Raw genomic sequence first — 11,043 nt, 5'->3', positions numbered from 1 at the left:
GAGAGTCGAAGGCTCGACCCTGTTGAGCAAGCTCTAGGCATATATGAAAAGAAACTTTTTGCAGTTCTACATGCCTTAGACTCATGGAAGCACTATTTATTGGGGACTCCTTTCATTCTGCGAACGGATCACCAAAGTCTTAAGTACTTCATGACGCAGACCAAGCTCTCCGACAAACAAATGAGGTGGGCAAATTTCCTTTCGCAATTTCATTTTCATATTGCTCACATTGCTGGCAAGCATAATCAAGTAGCTGATGCACTCTCAAGACGGCCGAGAGTGAATGCGGTTTCCATAGCAACTCACAATGATCTATCTTCAATGATAGATGAGTACGCTATTGATCCCGATTTTAGAGATGTGATTTGAGTCCTTGCATTAGGGAAGAAAGAAGAACCATTTACTTTACAAGATGGTTATCTTCTCTATGGCAATAGACTATGTGTTACTAACTCACTACGTGAGAAAGTAATGTATGAATCTCCTGCTCCACCTTATGTGGGGCATAGAGGGATTCAGTCTACTTTAAAGGGAATTGAAACATATTTCTACTGGCCTACCATGAAAGTGAACATACAAGAGTATGTTGCTAAATGTGTGGTATGCCAAAAGAAAAAATTTGATAGAGGGAAGCAACTTGGATTGCTCCAACCCTTGCCAATCCCTAATTCACCATGGGAGAGAATATCCATGGATTTCATCTTTGGATTGCCTAAGTCTATCCATGGGAATACGGACGATAGTAGACAGGTTCAGTAAAAAGCTCATTTTATACCTGTCAAAAAGACTATCAAAGCCCATCAAATGGCAACCCTCTTTATTTCACAAATTTTCAAGTACCATGGCTTTCCAATGTCCATAGTGTCCGATAGAGATCCTAGAATGACCAGTAATTTCTGGAACGGTCTCTTTGAGAATTTAGGGACAAGGCTAAACTTCTCTTCGTCCTATCATCCACAAACGGATGGCCAAAGTGAAATAGCTAACCTAACCATTCTCGATCTACTAAAAGCCTATGTAGCGGAAGTAGATCAAAGATCTCAATGGGAGAAGTACTTACCCTTAGTGGACTATGCTTACAATAACACTGTACATACTTCCACGGGAAAAGCACCTTTCGAGGTAATTGAGGGGAGATCAAAAAGTCCCTTGCTACTTAAGGTACATGGGAAGATCTTCGCTGTAGATGAGTATAGCCGAGACCTACAAGAATCTTTTCAAAAGATTAAGGATGCTATCTCTATCTCACAGCAAAGGCAAAAGATGGCAACCCTCTTTATTTCACAAATTTTCAAGTACCATGGCTTGCCAATGTCCATAGTGTCAGATAGAGATCCTAGAATGACCAGTAATTTCTGGAAGGGTCTCTTTGAGAATTTAGGGACAAGGCTAAACTTCTCTTCGGCCTATCATCCACAAACGGATGGCCAAAGTGAAATAGCTAACCTAACCATTCTCGATCTACTAAAAGCCTATGTAACGGAAGTAGATCAAAGATCCCAATGGGAGAAGTACTTACCCTTAGTGGAGTATGCTTACAATAACACTGTACATACTTCCACGGGAAAAGCACCTTTCGAGGTAATTGAGGGGAGATCAAAAAGTCCCTTGCTACTTAAGGTACATGGGAAGATCTTCGCTTCAGATGAGTATAGCCGAGACCTACAAGAATCTTTTCAAAAGATTAAGGATGCTATCCCTATCTCACAGCAAAGGAAAAAGGCTGCTGCTGACAAGCACAGAAGAGCCCAAGCCTTTAAAGAAAACGATTGGGTCTTGTTAAAGTTTCCCAAGGCTCGATTGAGGCACACGACGGGCAAGAATCCTACGGGCCACCAAAAGTACTATGCTAAGCTAGCAAAAAGGTACTATGGTCCCTTCTAGATTCTTAGGCCAATCAATGAAATGGCCTATCAACTCAAGTTGCCCAATCACTGGCTCATACAACATGCTTTCCATGTGAGCCTATTAAATCCTTACAAAGGAGAGTCACCTCAAGAACCAACTATTGAAGACCCACCGGAGATCGAGGACCAAGAGGAGGTGTTGCAGCCCGAGTCCATTCTCCGACATGAAGACAAGGTACTAAGAGGCGGTAAGACTATACGACGATATCTTATTAAGTTTAAAAATTATCCTTTTGAAGATGCTAGATGGATGCAAGGCATACAATTAAAGGATAACCTAAACCTTGTCAATGCTTACAATGCTTCCCTAGAGTAAGCAAATGTACAAAATGTTAAAAAATGTACAAAGTTTTTTGTCTTATAAGACTCTCTTTTTCTTTATTGTGCACAAAAATGAAGTAGTATGCATGTTTAGATCAAGTTTGCGGAGACGACCTCTCCCAAACACCAAGTAGAGCTTGTCACTCTACTATGGAAGATTGATAGGACTAATGTGTAGACATGCTTGCGGAAGACTTAGGCTCTCAAGCACCAAATAGATTAGTCATCCATTGTGGAATGATGTCGTAGGGTAGCATAGGGATCCTCTACCCGGTAAGAAAAGGACTCATGAATATTCTTTATCTTCTCTACACCATAGTCGAGGACGACTATGATTTCAAGAGAGAGGTAATGTCATAATAATCAATATCTAATTCTCCTAAATGATTTTCTCATATTAAACTGATCATTTAATGTGGGAAAGTGCCAGGGGAGAAAAAGCTAGAATATTGGTTAAGCTAGCAAACCGGCCACAGTAGGGATCCAAAGAAGGGAAAATAGGGATCCAAAGGGGGGGCCATCTGCAAAAGAGCCATGTGCAACAATGGGCTAAAAAGACCCTAAGGTTCAGCCCATTAAGACTTCCAAAATGCTAAGGTTCCAAAATTCAAAGGTTGTGTCCAAAGGTCAACCCTAGGGGAAATTGGATGCTTTGTGTGTGACCAAAAAGTCTTTTCAAATCCCTACATAGGAGGGGGCGAGCCTTGGGAGTAGGGGATGAGAGAGAAAGTCACACACACACACACACACACACAGGCTCCCTTTACACAAAGGGAATTAGGGACACATGTCAGCTCCCTAGCCCAAATGCCCACAAGGTGTGCCCAATTCCTATTGGATGGCCGGTGGACCAATGAGAATTAGGCTAGAGTAAATCTAGTTTAATTAATTTAAAAACACTTAATAAAAGAACCAATGAGAATTAAGTCTCCTATAAGACTATTGGGCAGTCTCCCAAGGGCTCCAATGAGCATTCAGGAGCCTAATGGCTTGCCTGATTCCTATTGGCCAGGAGGCAAAGGGGTCCAATGAGAGTTTAGTTTAATTATTAAATTACCTAAAGCTCTCACAAAAGGGGAAAGGGGGACACATGTCAAAAGGCTATCACTTATGCTGCTTAATGGTCATTGGCTTGACTTGGGGAGGGCCAATGAGGCTGGAGCAAGAGCAAATAGCAAGAGGGCTCGCCCAAGAGAGAGAGGGGGCTGATTTTTGCAAAGCATAATCACACACACACTCACACAATCTCATGTGTGAAGAAAGAGAAGACTATCTCTTCCCAAGCTTTAATGGAGAACTCATCACCTACTCCAAGCTTGTGAGATAGAAGCCTACATCAACACACTCTTGGCATATGGATGCAAATCCAACCAAGATCCAAGCTTCAATGCATGCTCATCTCCTCTACCAAGCTAATTACTAAGCTAAGCTATGCTAATATGAGTGATTATGTGAGGAGATGTACATGTTTCTCGTAAGATACCCCTTCTTCCTCTCAATCTACTCTCATACCCTGCTAGCTCTCACCATCTTCGAAGGTGTGTGAGGTCTTGGGTCTGAGAACGGGGATAATTAAAGTTGTGTTTGCTAAGTGTATTGCTTAGTGCATGAAGCTTTCATCTTCATTGCACTAGCTAGTCTTGAAGGAACACAAAGAATTGTATTGTACAATGTTTCTCTTGATGGGAGAAACCATAATACAAAGCCTTTTGGAGGGGGGACCGGCTCCATGCAAATCCGGTCCTCAACTGTTGTCAATAGCTTAATTTCTCTCTCTTTTGAAAGTATTGTTGATGCTATCTAACTAGGTGTTATGCTTTTTGTTGCTCTCTCCACCCAAGCACTCTTGTAATTCTCATTAGGAATCTATTCTAATGAAATTCCCACTATGTTCATGCTAATTTCCGCTACACACAAGTTTTCAGGCCATTAAATGTTACACATTGTCTGTGAAGTGCACCATTACTCATCACATTCGTTCAACGAAATCTGCGAAATAGGCTTGGGATATTCTGGTTGGTCTTTATGCAAGCCGCAATGAGGCAAAAATTGCATTGGTGTGTAAAGAGCTGGAGTCGAAGATTATGCATCAGGAAGATGATATGGACACTTTCCTTGCTGGTGTCAAGGATACCAATGAGAAACTTATTTTTGCAAGTGAAGTCATTTCAGATAGTTCCCTTGTGCAGACTGTTCTTGATGCCTTGCCAGACTCTTACCAGACTTTTGCTAGTACTTGGAGACTCATGATCCAAGGAAATCCTGAAGTTGTCAAGTTTGATGCATTGTGCATATTGTTGTTGCAAGAGCCACTTTCCAAAAAAAAACAAGACTAGGCAACATGCAGTTGAACATGCTTTTATTGATGCTCAAAGAAAGGGTGGTAACAACAATGCAACCACTTCTTATGGTTCTTTTGCGAGTGGAAAATCACATGTTCCTAATGCTTCTGCTGGCAACAATTCGTCTGGAAATTTTGGTGATAAGGCAAAAAGAAGATGCGTTGCCATTATTATAAAGCTAATGATCACTTGATCAAGCAGTGTCCTAAGTTGAAGGCCAAAGAGGCTAAGAAGAAAGAGGGTGGTTCCACTGCAAATGCTGGTTCCACTACAAATGCAGCTATTGTGTTAAGTCTTCTGTGAAAGGAGGTTGTGATGCTAATGTTGATGCAGAATGGGCTTTTAGTGTAGAGTGTACCTATAATCCTGTTGTCCATGATGCATGCATGTCAGTTGTTGCAGATTCACATGTGTGGTATTTTGACAGTGGTGCTACAAAGCACATTACCTCACATCGTGATTTATTCACCTCTCTTGAGTCTGTTCCTCATGGGAATTCAGTTACTTGTGCCAACAATGCCGTGCAATTAGTGTATTCCAAGAGGCAACATTTCGGCTAGGAAGTTCCCAAGCACTTTTGTGCTTTATCAAGTGCACCACATTTGGCATACATATCGACCAAGACAACGCTAATCACGACATCTTTTTTCAACAGCATTTGACTGAATTTTTGTGTCCATATCAGCATCTTGTGTAGAGCCACATGCCTTCAAGATGCATGCGTAGGTGATTGCATCTAGAGAGAGGCCCTTGCTTCGCATCTGCTAAAAAAGAAAAATATGAGTTCTTGACATTCTGGACAGGAAGCCCCTCAAGCACTTTTTGTGCTTTCTCAAGTGCATCACATTTGGCATATATATCAATCAAGACAGTGCCAAGCATGACATCTTTCTTCAACAATGTAATTGTGAATTTTTGTGTCGATATCAGCATCTTGTGTAGAGCCACATGTCTTCAAGATGCCTGCATATGTGATTGCATATTGAGAGACGCCCTCGCTTTGCATCTACTAAAAATAGACTACGAGTTATGGCCCTTCTCTTGTTGCGCAATCAATGCTTTCTTGCCACACGATCTTCATCAACCATGAAAATTAATGTGCAACGAGGAAGCAAAAATTGAGCGCGTAGACGAAAATAGTTGATGAACGTAAAAAGATAGGTGAGCTCAGCAAAAATAAAACGTTACAAAGTCTCAAGGCCACGTGGATGATCGTCCTCATAGATTTTTGAATCTCTATATGTTAACGAAGTAACTAGAGCACTTCGTTAGTCGCATTTGTATTGAATTGAAGTGAGTCATAGGGTAAGAGAAAACAAGAACCTAGAAGAGAAAAGCTTGGAGAGAGAGAGAGAGAGAGAGAGAGAGAGAGAGAGAGAGAGAGAGAGAGAGAGAGAGAGAGAGAGAGATTGTACTTTGTTTCCACAAATCCTATTACCTTAAGTTGACATGGTCCTATGTTTACAACGCCATGATCTTCATGTCCCAATTTTAATAGTTCTAAATATGTCCTTAAATTTCAAATTGTATTAATTCTTTGATTTAATCTCTCTAATATGTGCATTCTCGTCATTGTATAAGTGTGGTTGTGTCATTTGAAGATTCAATAAGAGCATATATCCCTAGAGAAGAAAATGGAGAGAGAGAGAGAGAGAGAGAGAGAGAGAGAGAGAGAGAGAGAGAGATTCTTGTTCCTTAATTAATAATGTCTCTAATACATTACGATCGTGATGTCTCAATTTTGAGCCATGTACCTCTCGAAAGAACCATCAGAAGGGTTAGAATTTATATAAAGTGATGATATGGATCATTTGAAATATATTCACTTTTAGATGTTGTTCCCTTTTTATGTTGGAAGACAAAAGGAAAACATGCAAGTCTCCTTGCAAGGGAGAGTTTGCACAGTCCTCCCCAATTTTTATAATACGAGGGAATGTGACAACATGCAATTTTAAAATTTTGTATTCATTTCACTGCGTTCTCAGTAATCAAGAGTAGAATGTGGTAGTTCTTACTCATTGTACATTCAAATATCTTGTGTATGTAAATGTACAGGAATTGTGTCTAGGCTTCTTTATATATTGGTTGTAATAAAACATAATATCATTAGGAAAGTTTGAAATTTAAGTAGGATGGATGAAACATTTTCCTGACTTTGAGCGTTTTACAGTTAAAATAAAAATTAGAACAATTTTTGAGTATTTGCACCAAGCCAAGAACAATGCTATTTCGCAACAAGATTCATCATTTTTCATAATGACTAAAATGTCAAGAGCAAAACTCTGACTTTGTATCAGAGCAAGCTTGCAACAATGACTTGTGTGGCTGTTTGTGGTGTATGAGATTAATAGTCTGTAACTCTTCCAACGGCCTATTCACCATGGGATTGGGTGAAAAAACCAGCCAATGATTTGTCCTGCCATGTTGGGCATAGGTTGTAATCAACACATTCCCGATGATGTAGGGAGGACACCCATTAAGAAATTTTGGTCCTTTCACAACGACACAACATTTGGCATACATATTGACCAAAGCACTAGAACGCACAACATTTTTCACCAACAGCCCCACTTCAACTGGTGGAGAGAAGCCAACACTTTATGATGAGCATAACACTTTCCTTCCTTGCCACAACCATGTTGGGCATTTCCTAAAAAACAAAAACATCTGGGAGAGGAAGCACATCCAGAGCTTCCCTGCTACACAACCATGTTGCACATATTTTCCAATCAACTCATCCTTGGCTAGTCGTTTTTGGGCATATCTCCCATAACGCACTCCAAGATACTTTGTTTGGTGAGAAATCCTCACGTCACATCTTGTGATAGCTCATAGCTTTCCTGCCACAACCATGTTGGTATATGCTACACTCAACACACTCCAAGAGACTTCGTTTGGTGAGAAATCCTCATGTCACATCTTGTGATACCTCATAGCTTTCCTTCCACCACAACCATGTTGGTATATGCTACACTCAACACACTCCAAGAGACAACAATTTACATAGAAATCTCATCAAGAAACTTATGTTCAATTATGCTTTCAAAAGAGCACCACATTTGGCATACATATCGAGCAAAGCATTATCAAGCACAACTTGTTTCTCCTTCCCTTCAAGTCTCATAAAGACAACCCAGAGCCTCCTTGCCACAACCATGTTGGACATATCCTACAATAAGAACAACTCCAAGTCATGACATCCTAGAGAGGACTTTTTGTGCATGCAATGAAAATAGCGCAATGCCTCCTTGCTGTAGCCATGTTGGACATATCTTGCAATCATCACATTCAAACAGATGACAATTCAGACAAAAGGGTCTTCATGAAAAAATTGTGCTTTTGTAAGGGCACCACACTTGGCACTCATATCAATTGAAGTAGTGGCAAGCACTACATCTTCCAGGTAAGGTCACAAGCCTTTAAGGTGCAAGCAAATGTGAACGTATTTAGAGAAAAGTCTTCCCTTTGCATATGGTTAAAATAGCCCAGAGCTTCCTTGCCACAACCATGATGGGTGGCACCACATTTTCCATACAAATTGTCAGCAAGCATGATAGATCTCTCCAACTGTCCCTGACTAGAAGCCTCATCATAAAATTTATCTCCCATGTCAACATATTGTGTAAGGCCAATGGTCTTCAAGGTGCAAGCATAGGTGATTGTATCTGGAGAGAGGCCCTCCCTTTGCATCTGTTTAAAACAACCGACAGCTTCCTTGTCTGAGCAATAATGGGCATATCCTACAATGAGCGCATTCTAAGTGAGAACATCTCGGGCAAGGGTAAAACACTTGGCATACACATTCACCAATGTGATGCTCCTAAAATATGTGCATCCCTGAGTAACCCACCATTGTGGAGCTCATTGTCTATTCTCTTGACTTGGCACATATCCTTATTCTGAGCACATAAGTCCGGTTAGAAACGAAAAACTTGTTGCTTTTGACTCGGTTTCATGTTGATGGGCATATTCTGCAATCAAGCGCTCCAAGAGACAACATCGTATAGAGGATTCCTAAAAGCAATGATTTTTCTTTCTGAAAGACCTGAAAGCCTTGGAGCAACATGAAGCCCAAATGCAAGTTGAAGAATAGCTTGCAACAATGCATTTTGAAAAGATAAGCTTGCAGCAACGTGAAGACCAGCTTGGAGATGGCGAAGCTTCAATGCCCATCCAATAGATGTGAGTGACTAAAATACATTGAGCACACTAAGAGAAGTGCTTGTAGTTGGGGAGGTACCCTCATATTGCATCTAACCAAAACAGTTCGGAGGTTGATCAACCAGCCCTTGTTCGGCACATCCTCCTATAAAAGCACTCCAAGAGATTTCATCTGGTGAGAAACCCTCACTTTGAATCTGGTTAAAACAACCCATGACTTCAGCCATGTTGGGCATATTCTCCAATCCATGTGCTCCAAGAGAAGGCATCCATGAGAGGATGACAATCAAGAAATTTTTGGGTTTTCATGAGGGCACCACATTCGGCATACACTAGCAAGCATGACATTCCGGCCCATGACTAGCGGGACTTCCTTTGCATCTGGTTAAAACAACCCAGAGCTTCAATGCCCATCCAATAGACCTAAGTGATTACATGCATTGAGCACACTAAGAAAAGTGCTTGCAGTTGGGGGGGTACTCTCCTGTTGCATCTAACCAAAACATTTTAGAGTTTGATGGAGCAGCCCTTGTTCGGAACATCCTCCTATAAAAGAACTCCAAGAGATTTCGTCTGGTGAGAAACCCTCACTTCGCATCTGGTTAAAACATCCCACGGCTTCCATGCCACAACCATGTTGGGCATATCCTCCAATCAATGCGCTCCTAGAGAATGCATCCATTAGAGGATGCCAATCAAGAAATTTTTGGATTTTTGTGAGGGCACGGCATTCGGCATACATATTGGTCAAAACATCGCCAAACATGATGTTTCCCTCCAACGGCCCATGACTAGCAATTTCATCATGAATTCTCAAACCCATGATGGGTGAATGCATTTGGAACAAGGCCTTTCCTTTGCATCTGGTTAAAACAACGAGAGGTTCCTTGCCACTCCCATGTTGGGAGTATTTTATTGTAGTTGGGGAAGTGCCCTCAACTTTTCTTTGCCCATGAAAGAGGGCTGATGTTGCAAGTGCTTGCAATCGTAATCACAACTTCTTGAGAGCGTAATGCATCGTGAATTGAAAGACGTTCATGCCCAATGATAGCTGATCGTACTTCTGGATTGTTTTTGACATTCATTGGAGTATGGGGGCTTTGTCTTGCTGTCGATGAGGGGGGACCTAATGCTGACAAGACATGTATCAAAAGGTGCTTGTCGAATGTTCAATAACTCCAGTTTGTTGCATGCCTGCATATGATCGGAGTCAATGACATAGTGAGGCTATATGGAATTGCTATGCACAGGTTCTGGTGTCGCTATTTGGTTCATTTCGACTGCCTTTTGTAGTTCCCTAGTTCTCACACCCAATACAGAATAGCGTGATTGCGTTTCCAAAAGCATCGTGGCCAAAAAATAGTATGCAAGTAGTGCTCATGTGTGTGGAGGATTTGTTGTGTGCCGAAGCTTGAGAGAGTTGCGAGGTCAAAAGGGCGTCGATAAAAAAAAGCGTGTGTTGCTGTTATTTGCCTGAGATTAAAAAGGCGAGCGAGAGCTGACTATGGAACCCTTAAAAAACCCAGACCACGTGGACGAATGTGCTTCCCGTTTTTTGAATATGTATGTATGCTAACTAAGTAAATAATTGGTACCATAATAGAGGCAAAAGAACCTTGTGGGACAATGATCTTTGGGAAGACATTTGGATTAGAAGGGGTGGTGGCCCTCTGATCAAAATTTACTTTATTTAAATAAATATAAACTCTTTTCTAAAAAATGGGATCACGTGCTATCTTTATTTATAACCTATGATTTTATTTCAAAATAGAAACTGAAAGAGTAATGACCTTTAGTACATAAAATGAGTAAAAAATTGACGATACCCTCTCACATAAGTCATGTGACAAAAAAATAATAATTTGGACGGTAGGTTTAAGGTAAAAAGATTTTAAGTAGAACATGGATAACAATTGATAAGTTCGTTGACACCTGTAATACGTATTCAAGTCTAACAAATTTGTTAAGTTGTTTATATGGATGCAAGTGAGGACTCTATCTTTACTTAGGGTCTTTTCGGCTTAAAGCTGATGTCTACCATTGGTGTACCTTAACCCTTTCTACTATAGACATCACTATTCGTAACTATCTTCGGTACAAGAACATTGGAATGATACTTCAGTCTCATTGTAAAGTGCAAAAATGAATAAAAGACCGAGGCATTTTTGTGCTTCTCTCTGTCCTTTTTCTAGAGCCGACTGTCCTTTGAATGATATGTTCCGTTGTGTATAAGTATTAGTTTAAAAGAGCAACACATATACATTCCCTACCATTTTGGGGCTATTTGAGTTTAGTGTTCGATAAAAAAATGG

This window comes from Adiantum capillus-veneris, chromosome 19, assembly GCF_014529385.1.
Source record: "Adiantum capillus-veneris isolate H3 chromosome 19, ASM1452938v2, whole genome shotgun sequence".
Taxonomy (NCBI): Eukaryota; Viridiplantae; Streptophyta; class Polypodiopsida; order Polypodiales; family Pteridaceae; genus Adiantum; species Adiantum capillus-veneris.
The sequence above is the reverse complement of the archived record's forward strand: the minus strand, read 5'-3'. Positions refer to the sequence as shown.